Below are 27,393 nucleotides of genomic sequence, written 5' to 3'. Positions count from 1 at the left end.
AATCCACCTGCCAATGCAGGGGACACAGGTTCAAGCCCTGGGCCGGGAAGATCCCACATGCCGCGGAGCAACTGAGCCCGTGTGCCACAACTGAGCCCGTGCACCACAACTACTGAGGCCCTCGCACCTAGAGCCTGTGCTCCACGACGAGAGAAGCCACTGCAATGAGAAGCCCATGCACTGCAATGAAGACCCAATACAGCCAAAAATAAAAGCAAATAAATAAATAAATTTATTTTTTTAAAAAAAGATGCAGTTATAATGTGCCCTTGTGTCCGTTACCTTTTTACACTACTCTTTCAAATGGAGCATTTCATTTGAAACTGAAGTTCAATACCGACAAGGTAGGTATTTTTGTCCTCTTTTAACAGTTGGAGAAACTGAGGGTCAAAGAGGCTCACCAGCTAGAGAATGCTGCGTGGACCCTCGGACCCAGATCTGTCTGATTCTGTGAGCGGTGTTTTCTCCACTTCTGTGGCAGGGGTTTCAGGTGTGAAAGCCAGTTAGTTCCACCTGATAAGCCTCAGTTCCTTCTCCAGGAAAATGAAGGGCTTAGACGAGGTGATTTCCTACAGGTCCAGGGCGTTGATGCTTAGGGATTTCTATAAGAAACAGTAGAGTCGTGATGTTTTCAGTGGAGAGTATACAGAGAAGCTTCAAGGACCCTCACTTGTGTGCCTTTTCTTTTCATTCTAGACAAATATTCACTTTCTTACCAAATGTTTTGTTTTAGAAAATGTTTATTTTCAGGAGTCTCTCCTCTACCACCAACCCCCAAAATTGAATAAGCGTCAGGCTCCATAAAACAGGATCTGCCTTTGGGAATCAGACAGAACTAGGTTCAAGTTCATTTATAAGCTGTGTGATTCTGGGCAAGTTACTTAACCTTTCTGAAACAGAGCCATCTTCTCTGTGACATGTGGTGTGAGGGTTCCCTGGTGCACAGCAGGGGCCCTGAGATGGCTAGTTGGCCTCCGTTCCTTCCAGTTGTACAGAGCCAGGCACACACCCAAGTCCAGTTTTCCTCTGGGGTGGACGACACAGGATGCTGACCTCAACTGGTCACTTGCCCCATCTCACGCACCACTGGAGAACTAGCTCCTGGGACTCAGTCCCTGCCTCACCTCAAGATCAGCCCCAGTTTTAGCCCATGGCATGTCTTCTCTCAAGAGTCTCTAGTCCATCTTTCCCCTGCGGCTGGAGGGACGTGGGCTCGAGTGAGACCCCGGCCGGGCATGGCAACCTTCTGTTCCCAACCCTCTGCATGGGGCTTGGAGAGCTCTCACATTCTACGTCTCTCTGTGCCTCACGCTGGTGGCCAGGTGGGTATTGCTCTTCCCCTTTGGCAGATGAGAAAACTGGGGCCCAGAGACAAAGAAACTTGCCGAGGTCATGCAGCTGTTTGGATGGAGAGCTGGACTGAAGCAGAGCTACTCAAAGCACTTTTACACCTGCTGTGTCACAGCCATCCTGAAGGCAGGAAGGGGGCTCACCAAGACCTCATGTGTTCCCTGACCTGCCAAGGCTGCCGAGAGTCACATCATAGAGGCAGGACTGGAACCGGAACCCTGATCCAAGTACCTGCATCTGCCTACCAGGCTTGGTGGTCTTCGGGGTTAGAGAGATTCAGTCAAGCAGCCTCGCTGCCAAGAGTAATACAGGTCTCCAGCCTGATCAGAAAGTAAAGTGGGGTGTCTTTTACATGCCAGGCATTGCACTGGGTGCTTTATATACACTGTTTACAATCCTCACAGCCACCTTCTCGAGGGAGATATCATTACTTCCTTTTCACAGATGAGGAGACTGAAGCTCAGAGAGAGTAAGTGACTTGCTCAGAGCGACACAGCTAACAAGCGCTGAGACTGGGACCGGAGCTGCCGGCTCAACCTTCATCACTGGCATCCTTTGGTTCTCAGCTTAGATGGTGTCGTCACAGGCAGGTCTTTTCTAAACAGCCCCCATCTAAGCCATGCTCCTTGTATACTTGGTGTCTGCACTCTGTTTCTTTTCTTCTGAGCATTTTTCACAATTGGCAATTCGTTTCATTTATTTATCCCCCTGTTTACTTTCTGACTCTCCCACTAGAATGTAAGCTCCAGGAGGTCCAAGATGATGTCTGACTTGTTTACTGCAGAGTCCCTGGAACGGAGCCTGGCCCACAACAGATGCTCACACATGCTGGTTGAATGAATGAATGAATGAAGACTCTCAGCACTGGCCCAAGTGCAGTGAGTCTGGCTGAGTTGGGCGTGTGTAGAGGAGGCTCCGCTGGTCCAGTGTGGTAGGGAGAGCGTGGATTCTGGTGTCAGCCAGACCTGGGATCTAACCTCAGTGTTTACTTGCTGTGTGACCTTGGGTAAGCTATAGTCCTTGGTTTTCTCATTGGTTAAATGGGCACAGTCATACTTGCTTTCAAGGACTGCTGTCAGGACTAAATAAGATCAGAGAGAATGAGAATCCAGAACAGATCCTGGCACATCCCAACTCCAGCACAGAGCAGCTCCCTTCCCTCCCTGCTAACAACAGGCCCTGGGACTCCAGGCTGGGAACTGTCCAGAGCCCACTTGCATTAAGACGACCTCCGAGCCTGTTACTCCTCCCTCCACACCCCCTTCCCCACCCCGCCTTGCATGCAGCAGCCAATTTCAAACTATGTAAATATGCCAGGCTTCCTCCTCAGCAAGGGAACAACTATACTTAGTGCAATTTGCATGTATTTTAAGCTGACTTGTTCCAGGCAAAGAAGCCGATTCATGAATTTAATAACATTCATAGACTCCCAGGATGTCAGCACTGGGAGAGACATCAGAGATCATCTGGCCCAGCCCCTCATTTGGCAGAGAGGAGGATGCCCAGGGCAGCGGTGTGTCCAAGGTCACACCTTGGCTTTGAGTCCAAGTCCAGGGTTCTCTCCAGGGCCATCTGTATTTCAATCCACCTGCCTCCTGGCACCCATCTAAGTATGAATTTGCAGCCTGCAGACCCTCATGCCTCCTGGACCACCTCCACTCCAGGGGAGCAGTCCGTCCTCCGAGGCTGCCTTGAAGGCAGGGGTGAGGGTGTGGGTGTGGTCTGGGGCAAGCTGGGGATCAGCTGTGTGCCAAGGACAAAATAGCCCAGTGGGTATCGAGCCATGAATCCTTCCCTGCCAGGGCACCAAGGGACCCATAAAACGAAATCTTGTAAGCATTCCCACTCTCCTTAACAGCCCATTAAAATGGTGCATTAGGTCATCCAGGGATTTACCTAGAGCAGATTTTTAACTCTAATCGACAGTGATTGCATCTGCCTGCCCAGTGAGCTTTCTCCCTTCTTCTGGTAACTGCACACTTCTTTGCTTTATGGGAACAGTCCCCCCACCTCCATGGATTCCAGTGGGGACTGTCAATCAGAGGACCCTCAGGCCTTGCCACAGAGCTGGGCATGTGACCCAAACCCAATCTGGTCAGTGGTCCATGGGTGGTCATGTGACCCAAACAGTCCTTTTGAGGAATGTGATACTTGCTCAGGAAGAGACATTATTGCTCTTTTCTCTGAAGCAAGCTGTGGGATGATGACAGTGGCTAGTTTTGCCACCAGGAGGAGCAAGCTTGCCTGAGAAAAAAGTCACACAATGGGAAAGAGGGCCCGAGATGGAGAGACAGTATACTGATGCCATTGTTGAAATGCCTGGATCTATACATGCCTGAAGTCCAGTTCAACCCCCTAGGCTTCCCTGTTTTCTTAAGCTGTTTCGGTTGGATTTCCTCACTTGCATCTGAAATACTCCTGTCTCAGTTACTAATCTACATCATCTCCTAAGGTAATAAATCCCATGAGGTGACTCCTGCCACAGAAATTGTACTTCTTTGAGGGGAGGGTCCAAAACTGACCTTCTTAAGCTTTATGAGGGTGTCTCCATTCCAATTAAATGTTTTGGAGCCTACCTTGTGCCAGATGCTCTAATATTAAGTTGTTTAGTTACCCCAACAATTTTCTGAAAAGTATTATTATTATTATTATTATTATTATTATTATTATTATTATTATTATTATTATCCCTATTTTAGAGATTAGGAAACAGGCTCATCCTGGTCTGGTAACTTCATCAAGGTCACATAATAACCAAATGTTGGAGGTAGTATCAAATTTAAGTACTGTGACTCCAAATGCACTAATAAGAGTATCTGATAATGATATGATGGTGATAATGGTGACAGTGATGATGATGACGACGATAATGATGAAGAATAGGATGATGCAGCAATGCTAAAAGTCCCAGCATATGAGAGATCTGGTCTTTAGCTACGGACTGCTGCATCCTCAAAATGAACTAGACAAATATTCAAGGGGAAAATGTCAGCCAACACTTACCACTTGGTACCCTATGTGCTTTCTTTACACGTAACACATTTAATTCATTCAGCACTATGAGGTGGGTCATTGGTCCTCCCCATTTACAGATGTGAAAACTGAGTCACGCAGATGTTCCAGGGCTTGCCCAAGGTCACACAGCTAGTAATGATTTGGACCCAGTGAGTCAGTCCTTAAGACTGGTGTTGACCACGAGACAAGTTGTTAACCACTACGCTCTACAGCCTCTAGTTTAGTTTGCCATCCTGACACCTCAAGATAGACAGCCATCCTGATGCGTGTCCTGTACCGCCCAAAATCCCATTCCTAGGCCCAAGGAATGAGTTCCTTAGGCACATTCAGACACACTTGGATCTGATTTCATGCTGCAAATGGTATCTGGGGTTTTAATATATTTTATGCTCTATACCTGCTTTTTACTGTTTCCTCTGTTGGCAAGTTTCTGCCCATGAGTAGTAATGAATACAAAAAAGGGTTTATTCAAAAAAAAAAATCAGAAAGGTGAAGCAAATTCATGTCCAAAATAAAAATTGTAATTACTAGCAAAAAAAAAAAAGAAAAAAGAAAAAAAAAGAAGAGGATGATGATGATGATTGCTCCTAATTGATGAGCACTTCTTACCATGTGCCAGACGCTATGCTAAGCACTTCACCTATGTCAATTATACCTCCCAAAAAACTTGACCCTTTACAGCTGAGGAAACTGAGGCTCAGAGCACTGGTGTAACCTGCCTGACCAGTAAGGGTGAGCTGGGATTGGCCCTCACCTCAGCACGGCTGATTCTCATCCAGGTATTCTAGATTAGGAGGGGGAAGTCGTGTTCACGCTACTCAGACTCTTCCGGAATGTATTGCCTCAACTCTCATCTTCTCTTGGCTTTTGTCTTTATGGACTAGAGAGAGACCCACTCTCTTCGAGATGGCTCCAATTCCTCTTGGGCTGTCCACCTGCCTCTCCTGTCAGGCCTGGGCTGGCCAAGCTCACACAGATACTGCTCACCCAGATCCTCACGTCCAGGTTCAAGAGCCAAAGACCAGGTCTCAAGGCTGCATCTGGAGTTGCCTTGACCATTGCCATCAGTGAGGGGCTAACAAGGGACTAAAGAAGGGTGGTGGAACCTTCATCTGGGGCCACCAAGAGTTGGCCATGGGTGGACTCCAGGTCTCTGCCTCTCTGGCCCTCACCTCTCTGGGAGCCCGGCTTGGGAGCACACTGGGTTGCTGGTCCCTGGGGGCGCTGGGCAGTGGCTCCACTGTGTTTGTTTACAGAGTGAGAACAGGGCCCGCCTGGAACACTGGCATGCTGCCCACCTTCCAGGAATAGCTCAGTGACCTAGGCCAAAGAGTCCCCATGTTTGGCAGAGGGAAGAAAACTTTTACACAGAACAACAGAATGGTCCAGAATTGCTGTCCTTTTCCAGGACCACCTCTCCCAGACCCTAGGCCCCACTCTTCCAGGGTGGACACCTCCTGATCCCTGCCAGGCCCCCTAGGTATCCCTCACAGTGACAGCCAATGATGGGTCACGGTCTCTACTGGCTGTGCCCCACCTAGGATGCCAAGGGGAGGCATAGGTACCTATCTGGCAGGCAGGAACTTGTTTTTTTTGTCACCTGGTCATCCAGATGCTTCCCAGGCTGGGACTGGCCTAAAAATGCCAAGCCAACCTTGGAGGAAGCATCCAGGACAGCAGGCACAGACGCCATCAGGGCCATGTCAATGAGTCTCCTCAGTGACCGCCAGGGTCATTTTGTCTAGTCCTCAACCTCCACTTCCTCCATGGGTGAGAAGTTATAAACTCTGTTTCAGAAAAACATCATAGGGAGAACAACTTCATGGATTCTTTTAGCCACAGTCTAAGAGTCAATTGTTCTTTGGCTTCACAGGAATCTACCTTTGACCAGCCTTCAGCCTTCCTCCCTCCTTGCCCTTCAGCTACCTCTCTCCAGTGTGCCCTAAGCCCTGAGTCACACAGGAGATAGCTTTTTGGAGTAGATAGAGCAACAGCTTCAGTGTCCAGTGTGGACTTGAAATCTAGTCCTCTCACTCAGTAGCTGTGTGGCCATGATCAGATAACTTAACTTCTCTGAACTTTGGTTCCCTCATCTGTATTATGAGAATAACTCCCTCCTTGCCAGGTGGCTGTAAGAATTAGAAAGTATGTATATAAATTTCCTGGCACGTAGTAACTATTCAATACAAGATAGACACTACAATTTGGGGGATTGTTTTTAAAATGTTATCCCTCTAAAAGCCCAGGTCTTCCTCCCCATCAGATCCCTTACCCACAGCAGCTTTCCCAGATGAACACCTCCTGGAGTCCTCTTCTCCTGCCCATTTTAAGCACTCTCTTCCCCTAGGCTTTCTGGAGACAATGTCCCAGTCCAAAATATCATATCCAAAAGCGAGAGGTTTATGGTCACTCTCACTCCTCAGAACGCTTGGCATGGAAACCTGGTTTCTTCTTTCTGTCTATCCTCAGACCCCCAGAAAAAGCCCCATCTCCCTGGGAAGGGCCTGCTATCCCAGTCCCAGGCTAATGACCACAGAACACTCACACCATATGCAAAAATAATTCAACATGTATCATAGCCCTGAAGGTAAAACATAAAATTATAAAACTTCTAGGAAAAAGCTGGGAAGAAAAATCTTTATGATCTTGGGTTAGGCAAAAAGTTCTCAGAGATTGTACCAAAACCATAATCTATTTTTTAACTGACAAATTAAACTTTACCAAAAGAGACTTTTGCTCTGTGAGGGAGACTATTAACAGAATGAAAAGACAAACCACACAGTGAAGAAAGTATTTGCTGGGCAGAAGACCTAAATAGACATTTCTCCAAAGAAGACATACAGATGGCCAAGAGGCACATGAATAGATGCTCAACATCACTAATTATTAGAGATATGCAAATCAAAACTACAATGAGGTATCACCTCACACCGGTCAGAATGACCATCATCAAAAAATCTACAAACAATAAATGCTGGAGAGGGTATGGAGAAAAGGGAACCTTCTTGCACTGTTGGTGGGAATGTAAATTGATACAGCCACTATGGAGAACAGTATGGAGCTTCCTTAAAAAACTAAAAATAGAATTACCATATGACCCAGCAATCCCACTACTGGACATATACCTAGAGAAAACCATAATTCAAAAAGACACATGCACCCCAATGTTCATTGCAGCACTATTTACAATAGCCAGGTCATGGAAGCAACCTAAATGCCCATCGACAGACAAATGGATAAAGAAGATGTGGTACATATATACAATGGAATATCACTCAGCCATAAAAAGGAACGAAATTGGGTCATTTGTAGAGGCACGGATGGACCTAGAGACTGTAGTACACAGTGAAGTAAGTCAGAAAGAGAAAAACAAATATCGTATATTAACACATATATGTGGAATCTAGAAAAATGGTACAGATGAACTTATTTGCAAAGCAGAAATAGAGACACAGACGTAGAGAACAAACGTATGAACACCAAGGGGGGAAAGGGGGGTGGGATGAATTGAGAGATTGGTATTGACATATATACATTAGCATGTATAAAATAGATAACCAATGAGAACCTGCTGTATAGCACAGAGAACTCCACTTCGCTATACAGTAGATATTAACACAACATTGTAAAACAACTATACCCCAATAAAAAAAAGTATTTGTAAATTACATATTTGACTTTGTTCTTTAACTTGCATCCAGTATATATACAGAACTCTTAAAACTCAACAGTAAGAAAATGCAATCCCCTCCCAAAATGCACAAAAGATTTGAATAGATACTTCACCAAAAAAGGTGTGTGGACAGAAAATAAGCACATGAAAAGATGCTCAATATCACTAGTCATTAAAGAAATGCAAATTAAAACCACAATATGCATGGTTTTACCACATGTGTAGATACCACTACATACCTATTAGAATGGCTAAAATAAAACATCCTGACAATAGCAAGTGCTTGCAAAAATGTGGAATAACTGGACTCTCATACATGACTGGCTGAAAATTGCTACAGCCTCTTTGGAAATCAGTTTCGTAGTTTCTAATAAAGCCAAACATATACTTAATATATAACCTACTAACCCTACTCCTAGATATGTACCTAAGAGAAATGAAAACTTATGTTCACATAAGAACTACTATGTGAATGTTTCTAGTAGCTTTATTCATAATTATTGGGAACAACTCAAATGTCCTTCAGCCAGTTACTGAATAAACAAACCAGTACATCCAAACAATAGAGTACTATTCAGTAATAAAATGTAATGCACTATACACACACAATGACGTGAATTGACCTCAAAAGCATTTTGCTCAATGAAAGAAGCCAGACCCAAAGGCTATAAAGTATAAGCTTTTATTTATATGATTTTTCTGGAAAAGGCAAAACTATGAGGTTAGAGAATAGATCAGTGGTTTCCAAGGGGGGGAGGAGTTGACTATAAAAAGGACAACACAAGGGAATTATGTGGGGTGATGGAACTATTCTGTATCTTGATTATGGTGGTGGATGTACTACTCTATGCATTTGCCAAAATCCATAGAACTATACACCACAAAGAATGAATTTTACTGTATATAATATTTTAAAACTAAACCTAATAAAATGTTTTTTAAAACAAAGAAGAGATTATGAGTAATAAAAGAAAAAAGTAAGTTGGCAGAGTTCAGGAAAGAAATGAAAGAGAAAAATCAAAATATCACAGGTATAAAAGCCACATTAGAAGAATCAAAACTAGAAGACACATAACTAAAATGCTGTCAACAACATGGCAGACAGGATAGAAGAAATTACAAAAAAATGAGAAAAAGAATAAAGATATAAAATTATTGAACAAAACATTAAAATACAAATGACAAGGAAGACCCAATGTGAACAACATTGCTGTTTGTGGAGAAGAGAACAGATCTAGTTGAATAGGTGAAGGATTCAAAGATACAATAAAAGAAAACTTTTTTGAGAAGGCTGCATATCAAAAAGGGTACACAGTGTTCCAAGAAGTAAAAATCTATAAGGAACAATCTATACCAAAACATTCTGCTAAAATTATTGAAATTCAAAGATAAAGAGAAAATCACAGCAACATTAGGAAGAAAAAAGTTACTTGTTATAATGGGAACAATACTGATTTGTTAATTCATTAATTTAATCAACATGTATTGAGCACCTACAATGTGCCAGGCACTGTTACAGATGCTAGAGATGAAGTGATAACTAAAACAGAGTCCCTGATCTCATGGAGCTTACATTCTAGCAAGAGGAGACAATAAAAACAATGTCAGTCAATAAAAACATATAATGTCAGTTAGTGATATGCGTTATGAAGAATAATAAGGCAGGATGTGGGGGGAAAAAAGAATGGTAAAGGATTTTATTTTATATAGGTGATCAGGAGAATTATTTCTAATAAGGATACTTTTGAACAGAGATCTAAGGGAAATGAAGAAGAAGCCATTAGGATATCTGAGGGCAAAGCATTACAGAAAGGAAAAATAGCAAGTGCAAAGATCCCAAGGTGGGAATACACATGATGATTCAAGGAATAGCAAGAAGATTGTGGCTGGAACACAGTGAATGAATGAGTAACAGGTAAAAATGACATCAGAGAGGCCATCTGGGCAGGATCTTGTAAGGTCTTATAGGATATATTCTAAACATGTTCGGAGACCATTAGAGGGCTGAGAATAGGGGGGGAGGGGTGACATGATTTAATTTTAAAAGGATAACTGGGTACTGTGTGAATTATCTGTAGGATAGGATAGTGTGAGATAGGGTAGGACAGGATAAGATGGGACGGGACAAGACAGAACAGGATGGGATGGGATTGGATAGGACAAGGTAGGATAGATGCAAGAAGTCAGTTAGGAGGTAATTGCAATAGAGCAAGGGAGACTTGTGGTGACTTATAGCAGGATGGAATCAGTGGAAGAAATAAGTGGTCAGAATATGGATATATTTTGAAGGTAGAGTCACCTTTTTTGCTGAAGGACTGAAAATGAAGTACAAGAGAAAGGATGACTCCAAGGGCTTGGTCTGGACAACTGGGTGATGCTGAACAGTGGTTCTATTGATCATACTGGGAAACCCTGGTGGAGGAATAGTTTGGGGAAGTTCAGCTTTGGTCATGTTAACTTTGTACAGCCTATTAGCTCTCCAAGAGGAACTGTCCCAGAATTTTCCTGAGCCAAGCTCAACCTTAAAGACAGGGAAATAACATTTCCTGTTATTATTTCCAGGGAAATAATAATCCAGGGAATAACTCTCCCATAGCATTCTGAGAAAACAAATGCATAACTTCAAGTATAAAACCAATAGGCAACTGGCAGGACATTTTGGGAATCCAAAACGTAATTTCCTTGGAATCTGTAACATCTACTTAACATTTCAGGCTTGTATTTCATACAATAAATAGGTGTTCATCATTGGGTCAAAAAAACCCAACAACAACCAGTAGACACACACATCATGCATGTAATATAAGGGGCTCTCTTCAGAAAAACCATTTGACAATAAGTTTAGCCAACCAAATAGTGAATCAAAATAATTCAGAGAGAAAATCTGTGGATTAAAAACCCGACAACTAGCAGCAAGCATTCCATGGTAGCCCACAGTTCATTGGTTAAGATTAAGTAAAAATTACAGTTATAGAACAGAAAGTAAATGTTATTACTTTGGACAATACGAAAGCAATGCTTTTAACCCCTGACATGTTGTGGGAGAGGAGAGAGGAGAAAAGTAATGTGCTAGTTTCTTCATCTTTCATAACAGAGTCACCAGATAGTGTCTCAAATTGAAGTTTTGCTTAAAACTTATTCTTCTCTCTTAACATTTATGATATTTTCTCTTCATTTTGAAGGCTATTTTAAAAACTAATACTTCTTGTGGTGAAAAAAACATTTATCTGATATTCAGAAATTCTGTGTCAATTCCTTGAGTTTCTTATTGTCCTATTAAAAATTCCAGTTAAATTTAATACATTTTTTAGTAAAAATGCCATGAACAGTATGGTTCCACCTTAGTAAAATTATTTCCCCTATTTATCTAAGTGCCTTTTCATCTACTCCTCTAGATGTACACATACAAAGAGACATGACCAAAATGGTTACGAGAGATTGTCCATATGACTCTTTTGGGGTAATATGAACTGGGTAATTTTTTTCCTCACTCAAATATTTTCTTTTACCACCAATTATTTACATGTAACTACAAAAGATGATTTATTTTTAAACCTGAGTAGCAAGCACAAACTCAGCTGGGTAGTAAAGGTTCTAGGTATTTGAAAGTTCTAGGAGAAGGTGAATTGAACAGTCCCATGGTCATTGTCTGGTTCCAGCTTCCCTGGGCATTTGCACCAGCCCACTGTGGGAAAATCAGTGGTCAAGGACCTGACTGAATCCTGGGAAACACTGGGCTCCCCAGCCTAGGGGCCAGGCCTCTGGTAGTGCTGAAGCTGGGGCCGGGGATTAGATGCCCAGCAAGCATGTGCGTGGAGGATGGGGGAAGAAAGGAAAGGAGCTCTGTGTTTTTCTGCTTCTAAACTCACTATGGACAATCTCCCGTTCTCAGGAGTAGGTCATAGCAGAAACTTCTGGGGGTTGGGGAATGAGTGTCTTCAGCTAGTCTGTCTGTGAGCTTTTAGAATAGCAAGCAGAACGGACTAGAAACCAAGTGGGATTTCTAAAAACAACAAGACCCAACTCTCAAGATTCCTTTGTGATGGGCCAGAAAATCACTATGTCCTGGGGTCAGGTAGACATTCAGTAGAGCCTCTCACAAAGCCCTATGGACGCCTTACAGATGGCTCCAGTGGAGGGCGGGCGTGGAGGCTGCTCGGGGCCCAGGTGCCGGCTCTGTCCTGATCAGCATTCCCACTGACCACTGGGATAAGGAAATGGATAGCAGGCCAATCAGTCCTGAGACGGCACGGAGGCAGGAGAGCTGTCAGAGTCCATCTTGAAAGATTCTGTAAGCTTGCAACAATGAGTCGCAAAGTAACACGCTCCGTTCAAGAAACACAGAATGGGAAATAGCTAGCTTGGCAGCATTTCTTCAGGCCAAGACTTGGGGGCTTTTGTTAACTTGTCTTCATATTAACGAATCATGTGCTATTGCTCCCCAAAGCTGTTGCTTGCTGTTCCCAAACACACCGTCCTCACCCGGGTTTTGTAGAGCATGCTGTTTGCTAGGTACCGTGTTACCCTTCCTCCTCTTCATCAAGGCACTCCCTCCTCCAGACTCAGGTGTCAGTCTGCTCCTCCAGAAGAGCCCCAGGCCCGCCCTGCCCCTCTGTGCTGTCTAAGCCATTAGTCCAAACCTATCATAGTTTTAACCAAAGTGTCCTATCCTCAGGTATTTCCTTTGTCTTCGTGAGAAGACCTAAGCTTCTGTGTCTTTGCTCTCTGTGTCTCTATCACTCAGCACCACACCCAGGACACAATGGCTGGGGAATAAGTGCTTGATAAAGGAGTGGATGGGTGAGTGAATGAAACACAAGAAAGCAGCAAGGAAGACCTAGGGACCAACGCAGTGCAGTCACACAGGACCCTGTGTGTTTTAAAGCTCTGTTGTCACCATTTTGAAATTCTTAATTTTTGAACAAGCGCCCACATTTTCATTTAGCAATGAGCCCTGCAAATTATGTAGTTGGTCCTATTCATCTATGAGTATAAAAGAACCCATTTTATTTTTACTGTAAGCTTCAACCATTTGATGAATATTAAAATCTATGCCAACTTGCATCTAATCTTTGTCAATTCATGGAACAAATATTGGCCTATGTTTTGCATAGTTGCCATAAAAAAATACATACTACTTATCCTTTTTCCACTTATCATTATTTTGTACGTACATACTTGTCCAGGCCTTGACATAGTTCCCATATTTGTCAGTTTAAACAGCTCTATCATATTCTAGAATGTAAATATACCATGGGTTTTAAGCCAACCCCAATAGCTAGGCATTTGGATTGCTTCCAATTTTTATAAATAGCATTTCTAAGAGCAAGTAAGTACAAATTACTTTCTTTTTTCCCTTTGAGGCTATTTCCTTGGAGTACATTCTCAGAAGCGGAATTATCAGGTCAAAGGGTAGAAAGAATTTTATAGCTCTTAAATATTACTGGATTGTTCTCTTAAAAAACTGGACCAATTTAAGGAGCCATCAGCATTATGCATGAAACTGCTTCTCAAGTTCTGAAATAATTACTTCCTACTAGGTTAATAGGTGTATCACGATATCTTAAAATTGAAAATAACCTTAATGTTCAACAATAAGGATGTGCATTTTAAACACATGGTAAATCAATATACCTTCTCTATATGATCAGTAAGAATCAGTTTTTAAGGGCACCCAAGTCCACTGGCCCGGCACACAGTCAGTCCCCCTCCCAGCCTCAGCTTCTTTGTGCTCTGCAGGGTGATCTCAAGCCAGGATCCCCCAGAGGACAGAAGGCCTCGGCCCCAGATCTGTGTCTCAGGGGCAGACAGGGCAAGCTGAGTCCCGGCACTGCCATTCCTAGCTGTGCACCCCTGTGAGCCTCTGCTTTTACCCGTGAGCTTGGGATGATCACAACCAAGTGCCTTCCAGGGTTGAGAGAGGATTCAACAAAATAGTGTAGGAAGCAGGCTTTTTGAAAAGATACAAAATATTGGTGGCATTATTTTCTGGAAAGAGCGTTGGCTGTGCAGAGTCCCTGATCAATCCTGATGCTCTCGGGTGACGCGATGACACTCCCCGGAATCTCAGCTGTGCTCAGACAGGAAGAAACAACCTTGAACGCGGGCTGCGTATGTGCCACGAGCTGTGCACCTTGCCGGAGGGAGGAGGCCGAGCTGGGACGCGCTCCTGTCTTCCCTCAAACTTCACAGTAATATGTATTTACTTAAACATTTAGAAAGCTCTTACTGTTCCATGTGTTTCACCAAATTCACCCACTTAATCATCCTAACAATGTAGTGAGGTGCAGTGAGGTAGGGACAGCCCCCATTGCATAGGTGGGGAAAGAGAGGCAGAAGAGGTTGAGTGACTTGCTCCAAACAAGTCAGCAGATAGACAGCTGATGACGGAGCAGGATTCAAGCCCAGGTGGTCTAGCACTGGCTCCAGAATCCACATGCTTGTCCTATAAGCGAGGCTATCTCCAAATGAATCAAGGGACACCAGAGCCAACATAGGCCCTGAACATCATCTACCCAACCCCCTCATTTTTAAAAAAATTTTATTTATTTATTTTTGGCTGCATTGGGTCTTCACTGCTGCGCGTGAGCTTTCTCTAGTTGCGGCAAGCGGGGGCTACTCTTTGTTGCGGTGCGCGGGCGTCTCATTGCAGTGGCCTCTCCTGTTGCGGATCACGGGCTCTAGGTGCGTGGGCTTCAGTAGTTTTGGTGCATGGGCTCAGTAGTTGTGGCTCGCGGGCTCTAGAGCGTGGGCTCAGTAGTTGTGGCGCACGGGCTTAGTTGCTCCGCGGCATGTGGGATCCTCCCAGACCAGGGCTCGAACCCGTGTCCCCTGCATTGGCAGGTGGATTCTTAAGCACTGTGCCACCAGGGAAGCCCAACACCCTCATTTCTGACATAAAGAAACTGAAGGCTTGTCAAAGCACACCCAAAAGCGCTCAGTGTCCAGGGCCTGAGCTGGATGGAAACCCAGGCCTCCTGACTTCCAGGGCAGCACTCCCCCTCCCACATCTCCCTGTGGCCCATCTGCTGCCCTGGAATCAGTGACTGGGCTGGGAAGGGGCAACCTCTCATAGCCTCCATCCCTGAGGGCCCAGGCCCAGGAACTGAGCAGTCTCAATGCTGTTGGAAAATCAGACTGACAGGTCAGCTCTGGAAAAATCAAGCTGAGACCAGTGCTTTCAGGAGAAACACCAAAACCACCATTTTCTCTGGCCAACAGAGCAGTTTCTTTCAGGTTATTTCTGTCCAGAGGAGTCAAGGGCGTGGAAAGAAAGAGGCAGCTAAAGCACATTTCTTTGAAAGAACGTAATGCAGAAGGACAGAGGAAGAGTGCTCCCCAAGGCTCATCCCATTGGCCCAGGAGAGGCACTTTCCGCCGGGACCAGTGGCAGGCTGGGCCCTCCAGTGGCCCTCCCACCAGTTCTGTCCATCCAACCGCTCCCCTCCCAACCTCTCCCTGCCTAGCCCTCCCTGCATCTGGACACCTCTCAGCTCCTTCAGAGATGAGGTCATCAGAGATGAGTTCTGATGCTTCCTCCCCCTCCTCCACCTCTGCTGCCATGCACCGTCTTTGAGCCTCTACGATTATAAGTCAATGATGTCTGGATTGATTAGAGGATTGGCTTTCCCTCCAGCAACAGCCCTGACCTCTCATTTCTGAAACCTTGCTGCCAAATCTCCTGTTGCATTGGGTCTTTAGCGGAAAGAGTCCTCACCTGGGAATGCAAGAGCACTAGTCAGGAAAAGCGGGTCCAGGCCTGGTTCTGCCACTGAAGCTCTGTGTCCTTGGGCAAGTCATTCAATTCTCTGAGCCTCAGTTTGCTCATTAGTAAAGGGGCTAGTAATTCCTGCCCACTGTCCTTACAGAATTGTAGGAAGAAGTGAATAAATGCGAAAACACAGTGAACTGTGATGCCCAGCGCAGATGTCAGTTACGGAGTTGCTCCACCTTGCAGTTGGCCAGCTCTGTGCCCTGGGCAAGTCTAGTCGCTGTTTTGAGCTTCACTCTCCTTCTCCACAATAGACATAATCACACCTTCTCTTCTCCAGTGTTGTTTTGGGGACAAAAATGACATATACATGTGAAGACATTTTTAACCAATAAAATGTCCCACCCCACTGATATGTAGTGATTATAAATGATGCTTTTGGAGAGTGTTTAATGAAACAAATAAATAATTGTGCTATAAGTGAAGAATTCGGGATACAAAATTGTGTATACAGTATATAGAATAACACATAGAAGGGACTAGAAGGAACGGTGACAAAATGCTAACAGTAGATGTCTCGGATTATGAGGATGCTTTACCTGCTTTATGAACTACTTTTTTTTCTACAGTGAGCATATATCAATAATTAACAGGGTGTGGGGGGGTTAGAATGGTTTGTATTAAGGTTTTATAAAAGTTGTTGAGAAGTCTTGTTCTCAGGTTGCTCAGACAGACGCAGCACTAACAGCCAGATCGATGCCTAACACGAAATCTGCTGGACACCATGCGTTAGGGGGGGAGAGAGAGAAGGAGAGGGGTGTGGCCCTGCAGGGAGCGGGGAAGGAAGGTAGCCAGACAAACCCAGCCCAGGAGCCACAGGAGCACCTACTTGTCACTTCCATGGGCCGTCACAGGACAGCGAAGTTGGCAGGAAGCTCAGAAACCCCTAGTCACTCACCATCCCCCATCCCACTTTCCAGAGCAAAATGTGAGGCTAAGATGGGAAAAGTGACTTGTCTAAGACACCAGGTCTCCCATGTCCTGCTTCTCCAGCCCTTCTGTGTCATCTCTGGGGGCTGTGAACTCTTTGTTCCCACCCCCGGACTGGTGCCTTTCTGATCTTTAGCTGCTACTCACCTTCCCAGTTCTCAGGTCAGCATATCTGCTAGGGAATCAGGATCACTAATGTGAACTTGGGCACAGAATATTCAGGATGTGTATCTGCCTATCCTTGTCCAGAAAATAAGGCCACTGCAAATACAGCAGCTGAATAATAGAAACCATAGAATTTAGAGATCCTAGAGCCTGGCACATCTTCATCTTGCAGATGAGAAGACTGATGCCCAGAGGCCTTGAGTGACTTACACAAAGTTACCAGGTTAGTCTGTGGACGTGCAAAGTCACAAACTTAGCTCTTTTTACTCCTGGTCCTGTGCTCTTTCCCATTATAGTGTTCAGCCCCTCAAAAATGAAAGATTGAATAAGTTAATAAATGTAACAAAAATTGATAATAAGTGTGATTTAATAGCTAATTATCACAGAATGGAATTTCCAAACTATTGGGAACATATATAATAATCAAAGAGTTCATGTCTTAATATTCAAAGATTGCCTACAAACCGATAAGAAAAAGGTAATCCAACAGAAGGAAAGAATGGATAAAGGATACAAAGAGGTAACTCATAGAAGAAGAAATTTAAATAGCCGACAAATATATGTCCTACTTTTGTAAGCTACGCTTGTTATAAAAAATTCAATTCACTCAAAGGAGGATTGGATGGGAAAGCTTGAGGGACCCCACATTTTACATTATGTATTTCTGCATTGCTTAAATTTATTATAACAAACGTTCTGAAATTTAAAAAAAACTGGTCTTCTAAAATATAAACGTATATAATCACACAATTTCAAAGCTAAACATTTCTTTGCTGTTTGGAATTATCTTGGCCAGCATTTGCCTTTGTCCATCTACATCCTTAACATGCTCCAACAACAAATAAATGGTGGACTCACATCGCTGACCAAAATTAATTCCAGGTATGTCAAAATGCCAAAAGTGAAACACAACTTTAAAATATCACACGGTAATACAAAAGAATTTAATCTTGGGCTGAGAAAGTTCTTCCTAAACAAAACATAATACTGGAGGGCTTCTCTGGTGGTGCAGTGGTTGAGAGTCTGCCTGCCAATGCAGGGGACGCGGGTTCGAGCCCTGGTCTGGGAAGATCCCACATGCCGCGGAGCAACTAGGCCCGTGAGCCACAATTACTGAGCCTGCGCATCTGGAGCCTGTGCTCCGCAACAAGAGAGGCCGCGATAGTGAGAGGCCCGCGCACCGCGATGAAGAGTGGCCCCCGCTTGCCACAACTGGAGAAAGCCCTCGCACAGAAACGAAGACCTGGCACAGCCATAAATAAATAAATAAACAAAACAAAAAACAAACAAAAAAAGACTCTTAGCTATTTAAAATAAAATAAAATAAAATAATAATACTGGAAAGCCATAGAGAACATAGCTGACAGATTTGACTACTTACAAATTTGTGCAACACGACTTATAAACCGAGAAAACAAATGAGAGGATGGGAGAAAATATTTGCAATATATACAACACACAAAAGATTAATGTCTAGACTTTAGGTTAATAACCTAAAATTAATGATAAAAGACCAAACATCCAATATAAATAAAAATGGGCAGAAATTATGAATAGGCAATTCAGCAAAAAAAAATTTAAATGGTTAATTAACAATTTTTATGATGTTCCACTTCATATATAATTAGAATACCCACCAAATATTCATGAAAAGTGGTTTAAAGTTATAATCCATATTATGGAATACTTTGGAGGCATTATTTTTTTTAATTAAGGCCAATCTATACGTACAAATGTGGAAAGATCTTCAAACATATTTCATAGAAAAATATGTTACAGAACAATGCAAATATTATACTTAAAAGCTTTATATCTGTTTTCATTTATGTACACGTACTTGCAAATGCATGGGCAAGATTCTGAAAGAATACACATCAAACTGTGAACACTGGTGTCCCACTGGAAGGAAATAGGAATGAGGGAGGTAGCTTGGGAAACAAGGGTATGTTCACTACTTATTTTCTTTACTAACGTGTGTATTGTTTGAATCTTTTGCAAAACTATATTCCTCTATGACCTGTGTATTTTAGAAAGCAATTAAATAGAACAATGGCGAGGTCATCATGGCTGTGTTTTCTACTGAACCAGACTATCGGGAATTGCCTCAATTTTAGGAATAATCTCCTAAAATAGAAATAAGACAACCAACTTTAAAAGCATCAGGAAATTTCTTCCAAGTCCACCCTCAGCCTTCATGGTGCATGAACCCAGGCCTGTTTCCACTTGTTCAATCCTCAGAGTGCACGTGGAAACCACACAGAAGAGGGATCTTTTCAGACTCTTATTCAGAAGTGTCCCACCTCCACCTCCTCCCACCTTTCTTCCCTCCCCTTCCCCCAAGGCAGGTTCCCATCTCTACCTCTAACCAGGTCTCTCTGCCCCCGGAGTCCTCCTGCAGGAAGGACAGCTCCAGATCCTTTGTCGGCTACAGACATTTCAAGAGAAGAAACTTTACAAAGTGAACTCAGGCCACCCCAAAGAGAAGGTCTCCCAGAATCCCTGGTCACTTCCATTACCTTCACCCGAGGGATGAGAATTTCTCCTCCGCGCCGTTAGAAGATGCCAGACTCAGAAAGCTGTCCATTTGTCACAGGGTGTGAGCACCTACTTATGTGCCAGATATCATGCAGGACCTTTCATTTCATTCAGTGCTGATTTCATTCAGGCCACACCATGGTCCCAAGGTGGGCACTACTATTTGTCTATATTTTACCAATGAGAAAACCAAGATCCAAAAGGTGACATCACCAAAGATGTTTGGGACCCACAGGGGTAAAAAATGGGGTCCCAACCCATGAGGAGTTCATAGTCTAAAGGTAGAGACTCTCAACAATGAAGAAATCTTGGGGCACAGATCATACTCTGTAGAGAGGCAGTGTCAGGCAAAGAGACTCACTGGAGACTACCTTGACAGTTTGACTCAAAAATATGTAACTGTACCACATTGTGCTGTGTGGATTTCAGAGATGGAGAAAAGAAAGCGCTGGGAGCCGTGGACATACATGCACCCTAGGCGGGGGTTCAACGAAGGCTTCCCAAAGTGGCGAGCCAGGATTTGGACCCCAGTCTGTGGGTCCCTAGGCTTCACACCCTCTCCACTTGCCACACTGCAAAATCGACCTCTCTACACTGAGGATACCTCAGGGTAGAGATTATACTCAACAAGAGAGGTCAGTGTCAGGCAAACAGATCACGATGAAAACCAGCTTGACAGAGTTTCACCCAAAATTATGCCCCAAAAAGAGCTCTGACTCTGGGAAACACCATCAAGGAGACCAGCTTTCTCCTTTAGCCTTGGCCTTGGGAAGTGTAGCCCTTCCTCACTGTACACCAGACGCAGTTTTAGGCCTGACGCTGCTCTCTGCATGGCCTCTGGAGCCCCAAATTCCGTGGTGCCATCTCCCCGTTCCAGACCCACAGGCATCCGCCTACACTCCGTCCTTTCTGCTTTCAACTTCTGAGCTGGTCCTCGGGGCCACTTCTTGCAACCTCAATCCCTTTATCAAGTAGTCTGATCTAATTTCTCCACTCTGCATCCTTGCCTCTGGGACTGCTCCCAGAATCCACACAACAAGCAGCGCTGCCCCACATCCTGGCCTCCGCCGCTCTCTTTGGCTGCACCTGTGACATAATTCTCACTCAGTGCTCACATTATCCCAGCCAGGGGGCCTCAGCAGGGGCCCGTATCCTTGAGTTACCTCCTCACTAGTTACCTTCACTACCAAACACATTTCTGGTTTCCCCTGCCTCAGAGCAGGCAGACCTCTGGAGAAGCCCACTGCCCACATAGTGGGCCCTCTTCATACCAGAGAGGGAGGAAGTGTTTCTCCAATCACGGACCCATCCACAGTGGGTCTTGACTATTCTGGAGACTTGAACAGGATACTTTTCTGTCTTCCCTCTTCCTCTGCACACCTCTCAACACACACACAAAGCACAAGTCAGCCACACAGGCACAGCTGTTTAGACAGAGGCATTGTGCTTTAGCACAATGGAAACCAGAATTTCCACGGAGCCTCCCCCTCCCCCAAATGCAGACACCAGAGATGCGGCCCTTGGCTACCTGCCCAGGAAGCTCCCCATCCTCTCCAGCCCCTGCTCCTGGGTCATCCTGACAATTTGACTGTAGCCACAGGCCACCCCACATCCCCCTTCCCAGCCTAGAGGATCCCATCCAAAGCAGACAGGGCTTTTTAACAAACAAACAGCTTGAATTTTTCATTAGCTGCAGCTTCCTTTAAAGTTCCTGCCTCTACCCCTTTCACATCGCCAAGCTATATACAGCGGGGGAGGCCCAAGCCATCACAGAGGAGAGCCCGGTGCATATGTGGGTTAAGGTTTCCATGAACCCACCTCTGAAGTGGACCCTTAATGAAGCTGATTATCAATTCAATCCATTTCCTCCATGCAGCCCATGTGTGGCCTACTTCAGACAGGCGTTTCTGAGTACACGAGCAAAACCCATCCTGCGGCTGCTGCAAGAAACTTTACTCTTCCCTGCTGATGAGGATGACCATGATTAGGATAATGAAGGCAATAAAAGTGATAAAGAGAGGTGGATGCCTTCCATCTGTACATTTCATGGTTTGCAATGCTCTTAACACATTCAGACTCTCAACTTAGCCCCCTAACAACCCTGTGAGGTCATTGTGATCATTACTATCGGCATCGGGTTTACAGAAGAGGACACTGGGCTTCGGGGTTAAGTGACTTCATCCAGGGACGAAATCAAGGGAATGGCTGAAGCAGAACTGAGGATGTTTTCCAATGACAATTTCAGGCTGGTAATTTCAGAATGAGGAGACCAATTAGTCCCCCTTTCCTCTCTGGGGTACCAGGCCTGGGAAACATAGTCTAGATGTGTGGATGGATGGATTTTCAAGTATTGCTACTCACACCAGTTTTTTAGAGATGTTTGAGAGAAAACAAGCGAAGAGAAAATAACCATTTTTAGTTCTAAATACATATGCAGACAGTGAGGGAGGAGCCCACATACATCCATTCTAGGAAGTCCACACACCGGCCTCTAATTCTTGCCTCCACCCCCATTCCCAAGGACGCCTACCTGATGTCAGGAAGACAGAGCTCTCCCGGGGGAGCACCTGTCCCTTTAAGGCCAGCAGGAAGGCAGAGTGTTCTAGGAGGAGGAAGAAAGAGGGAAGACCTCACCCCACTGCTCCCCACAACCCGAAAAGAGGTCCACCCACCTGCCACCCACCTGTCTGATCTACCTTATGCCCTAATTTGGCTCCAAGTTACCTCTAGGCCCAGGGTAGGAGCAGAAGATTGAGCTGGTTGCTTTATGCCACCTAGTGGATGGCCGATAAATGATCATTGGTGAATGAATGGAATGGAGTAGAATGGAATGGAATGGAATGGATGGAAGAAAGGCAGAGAACAGGACACAGCACGGCCCCCAACCTCGACCTCATGTCCACTTCCTCAACCTTCCTCCCACGGTAAGCACCCCGGTCTCCCGCTGCCCTCTCCTCTGTCTCCATGGCCTTGGACTTCCCTTCAGTGCTCTCCACAAGCCTTTCCCTTTCTGCCCCAGGGTTTCCGTGCCACTGCGGACACTGGTTCGACCTTGCTCAGCACACATGCCTGTGTAGTCCGCAAGCTCAGGAAACCAATGCCCTCGGAGGCAACACTCAAGCAGCGGGATGGAGGAGCCAGTGGATAAACACACACTCTCAGGCGGACGGTCGTGAGATGACGCCTGTGTCCTCCCCGGACGGCCTCGGTGAGACCCAGCCCCATTTCCCTGCACCCGTGTCCTCCATAACGACCTTTCTCTTGGATTTTCCTCCTTCCCTCGCTTTCCTCGGGGCCTCCCAGATATACTACCTACCATGAGACCCCTCGGAGAGCTCTCAGGACTCCCGGCCCTCTGCTGTTTTCTCGGCTCCTGTCCACAGAATAGGTAGCCTATTTCTACCTCCCTGAGGGAAATCCTGCCACAGTCCCCAGAGGGCAGATTAACAATGCAGCTGGCCCGGCTAGAGCGCCCTGCTCCGTGCATGGACTCGGCTGTGCTCTTTATCAACCTTATTTCCAAGCCTCACAACTACTCTCTGAGGCAGGTGTTACTATTCCCGTTTTATAGACACACATATCAAGGTTCAGAATATGACACAAGTCACAACAAGACACAAGTAATTGGCGGAGCTGGAAATTGGCCCCAGGGCCAGCTGGGGTCCCACCTCAGTGTTTCACAGGATGGTAGGCCTGGCCCCAAAACAGCAGAGTGACCCCCAGGACCAGCCTGGAGACACACAGAGCCCTGAGATTAGTTCCCCATCACCCCTGACAGAGGGACAATAGAACAAGGCTAGAAGGTGGGAGAGAGCGTGGGGCTGGGAAGAGTGAGACCAGACTGGACGAGAGCACAGGGGGCAGGCTGAGGGGCTGGGAAAGGGGGCTGTAAGGCCTGGAGGGCCATGCATGTTGGAATAAGGAAGGTGGATTCCTCCCTGAGGGCAATCTGGAGCCTGGGAAGGCCCTGAAACAAGGCAGTGGCAGGGTCGGGTTTCTGTTTTAGAGAGACTCCTCAGGCTGGGTGTGGTCACAGAGCGGCTGGACCCACTGTCCAGGAAGGAGAAGATGAAGGCCTGAAGCAGGACAAGTGACATAAACAGCGCAGGGCGAGGAGGGGCTAAACGCAAAAGATGTGGAAGGCGAGGAAGAAGGTCGAGCTGAAGACAGCCTCCAGGGCTGGATCCAGAGCTGCTGCATGCCCTGCCACTTCTCCTCAGGACCTGTCTGGAGCGGGGGTGTGGGTCCATGGGGGGCGTGCCCCAGCACCACTTCCTCACCAGCCACAGCACGGCCAGCCTGGGCAGTACCTCTGGGCAGCCCCTCCGTCCCCCCAAGCCTGGGGCTGGGCTCCTCTGCTGCCTGGGGCGTGGTCAGGAGCCTCTGGGAAAGGGTGAGGCTTCCTCAAGCCCCAGCCCGGGAGTCTCTGCTGGGCAATCTCTGCCCTCCGAAACCCGTGAAATATTTACAGGCAGCCAAGCACGGGAAGTGAGGGGGAGCTAGGACATGAATTATTGACAGCTCACTTTCATCCTGGCCCGGACTGCTGGGCCGAGCAGAGACCCAGGGGACCCCCCAAGGCAATCTATGGGCATTAAGCAGAGCTCTTGAGGAAGCCAGGGGTAGAGGCTCCTGACTGTCAGGGGAACCAGAGGTGGCCTGAGCAGTGTAGCTCCTCTCCTGGCCCCTTGGGGTGCCCAGTGTCGGGGAAGGGGTAGAGAGCAGGTGCTTGGTAAGGAGCCCAGCGGCGCAGACCCTCAAGCCCGGCCAAGCCACCCCCTCCCTCGCCGGCTGCCTCTCCACACCAGGGATGTGGCCTGCCAGGGCTCCACCACGTCTCCTGCAAGCTGCCTGTCACTACAGAGGTCCACTGCCCCCTCTGAGATGACTGTCGATGTGGTTCCCAGTCTTGCGGGGCACCAAAGCCAGCCCCTGGGGCAGCCCTGAAGGGCAGCCCTCCTTTGCTCACACAGCATCTCTGCACAAACTTCTACGGAACATGCCCTAGGAAAAGGCCTCCGGGTGACCGCTCCCTACTCCAGCTCCCTGCCTCCAAGGAAAGAGCTGGATCCTGCTGTCAAGGAGCAAGGACTCAGCAGACGTGGGTCTTGAGTCACAGCACCGCTAGCCGGCCATGGATCCAAGCCTCAGTTTTGCTATCTGAGAAATGGCTATGAAGACGGAACCTCCCGGCCTACCCCCTGGGGCTGGCAGGCGTATCCAGGAGAGCGCGTGAGGATGAACTCCGCAGACAGAGGTGTTGCTCTGACCAAGCCCAGCTCTCCCCGGCTGCAGTCAGTGCCTCAACCTTCTCAGGCAGTGAAAACCTGGCAGCCAGGGCGGCAGACCCCTCAGCCATGTGATCCGGCCCCAAGACCAGAAGCTTTTTATATTTTTACATTTGTCCTTCCAGGACGTGAGGTGTTGGAAGAGCCAGCCTCCTGCCAGGCTCCCTCGCTGCCTGCCTGCCTGCACATGACAGCCCAGTCCTCAGATGAGGGAAGAAACCAAGATGGGGATGGGGGTGGCACGGCTCTGGAACCCACGGTGGGACAGCCAGCATCTGGGTCACTGCCCTCTTTCATCACCGAGCTGGGAGGCTCACCCAGCTCCTGTGGGCCTCTGGTTTTCTGCTGGTAGGCTCTGGAGGCCCTGAGCAGTGTGCACAGGGAAAGGTCCCCGCCCGCCCCCCACGTGCCTCCCAGAAGCCCACCCCCTCCAGCCCTGTGGTCCAACCGCCCGCTGCAGGAGCGAGCCAGACCCACAGGCAGATGGTGTTTCTGCTTCTCACTTGCTTGCCACCTCCCTCTTCACAGCTCAGGGCACTCTGTGAACTTTCAAAGTTAGCAACAGCAGTATCTTCCAGAGGAGAAGAGAGGAAGAGAGAGGGAAGAGGTCAGTAGAGGGCTGGGTGTGTGGAAGGAGCAGCGCGGCTGACAAAGCCTGCAAATCATTTGTATAAAATGTTCCATTTGACCCGACACAGTATTTCTCAAAGGGGACCCTACTGGCCTTTGGAGTGAGACCATCCTTGGTTGTGCAGGATCATCCTTCACTGCAGGACACTTGGTTTCCCTGGCCCAGTTCCCTTATGCAGCACCTGCCCCCCACCGTTCGGTTACACCCAACCACCAAGCACATTTCCAGTGGTCTCTAAGGGCTCGGTGCTGCCCCATTAAGAACCACTGGTGGAGCCTCCCCAGAGCAGAGACCCAGCCTCTCCCTTCTCTTTCTGCTTGGCTCCCTCTGCCCACGGCACCTAGTACCCATCTCAGCCTGCAAGGTGCACACAGAACACACGCCTACCTGCCGACTCAGTGTCCCCTCCAGGTGGCTGTTGGACAGACTATCTCTGCCTGCAAGACTGACCGACTGCCCAGCTAATTGGATGACCAGCTGAACTGACTAACTGCCTGCTTACCTAACCGAGAGAAAATGCAAGCCTTTCCAGAACAAGTATTCCCTGAAACCGGGCACAGATCTGCATCAGACACGCCTTCTAGGGTCACAGACCCTCCACCACCTCTCACAGGGGAGCCTCACTTGCCTTGATTCCCTTTCTTTGGGAATCTCTGCCACCACCCTTGAGGAACAGAGGCCATTGGCCCTGGCCCTAAGACCCCAGACCTCCTCCAGGTAAGCCTCCTCCCCAAGAACCCATCTCCTCCCCTCACTCAGCAACCCAAAGCTCCTGGATTCTGCCAGCCTTTAGACGGACATCAGGGATATGTCAGAATGAGTCACGGCTGGCTCCCTAGCGCCTTCCCTGCAGGTACCAACACACAGGAGCAGCACTTCGCCACGCCTCACCTGAGCAAGATCAGACGCCCCCAGCCCGATTCACACCTAGCTGACTTGGCCTGTGTGAAATGCAAAAGCCCTCTCCTACCCACCCTCCCTCTCACCTGGACTCTTCCAAATCCTGGCCTTCATCCACACAGGGTAACATCCATCCATCCATCCATCCATCCATCCATCCATCTAGCTCTTCACCATCTATCCATCTACCCATCTGCCTGTCCAGCCCACACTCCAACCATCCGTGTAATAAGTCATTCACTCAACATTCAGTATTTATTCAGTAGGTAATAATGAGGCCACACCCAGCCAGTGTCAGTTACGCTCACTCAACTAACCCCTTATTAAAAAGCTTTAAGGTTGGTTTTCTCAAACTGTATCCCTAGAAGCCTACTTCTTCCACTCATTCCACATGCATTTATTAAGCACCTATTATGTGCCAGACATTGTACTAACTGCTGTGGATACAACAATAAAGGATATGGTACCTGCTTGCCCAGGGCTTGTTTGTCACTGAGGACAAACCACTGAAACAAAAAGTGGTCCATTTTGGAACAGTGATGAGCAGAGCGTGCCAAGGGAGAATGGGGTGACAGCAATACTAGCACTCCTACAGGGCTCGCCAAGTCTGGCACCGCTCTGAGCCCAGTACATATGTTAACTCATCTGATCAGAAGGGGGACACCTATTCCAGGTGGAGGGGAATTCCAGACCAAGGGCAGAGTCTGTGCAAAGGCAAGGTCACAGTGACCGCAGCAGAGCAGACAAATGAAGGAGTGGCAATAGAGGAGGCTGAGAAGGAAACAGTGTTATAGTCATTCTTCCCCAGACATGCGCTGTGTTGGGACCCAGGGATTCAGCAACTGCAAGACAGAGAGAGCCCCAGCCTCACCAAGCTTATAGTCTAGTCTTAGAGGAGTGAGGGGATAGGTACGCATCAGAATCTACAGAGGACAGTTTGAAAAATCCTCTGGATGATTCTGAAATGTACCCTTCACCCAGCCTGAGGATTATTGTATACATGGTCTCAAAATTCACTTCTAACTTTAACATTCTATAAAAGGATAGGGACTTCTCTGGTGGCGCAGTGGTTAAGAATCTGCCTGCCAGTGCAGGGGAAACGGGTTTGACCCCCGGTCCGGGAAGATCCCACATG

The sequence above is a fragment of the Balaenoptera musculus genome, chromosome 1 (assembly GCF_009873245.2).
Source record: "Balaenoptera musculus isolate JJ_BM4_2016_0621 chromosome 1, mBalMus1.pri.v3, whole genome shotgun sequence".
NCBI classification, from domain to species: Eukaryota; Metazoa; Chordata; class Mammalia; order Artiodactyla; family Balaenopteridae; genus Balaenoptera; species Balaenoptera musculus.
This window is presented reverse-complemented; position numbering follows the sequence as displayed.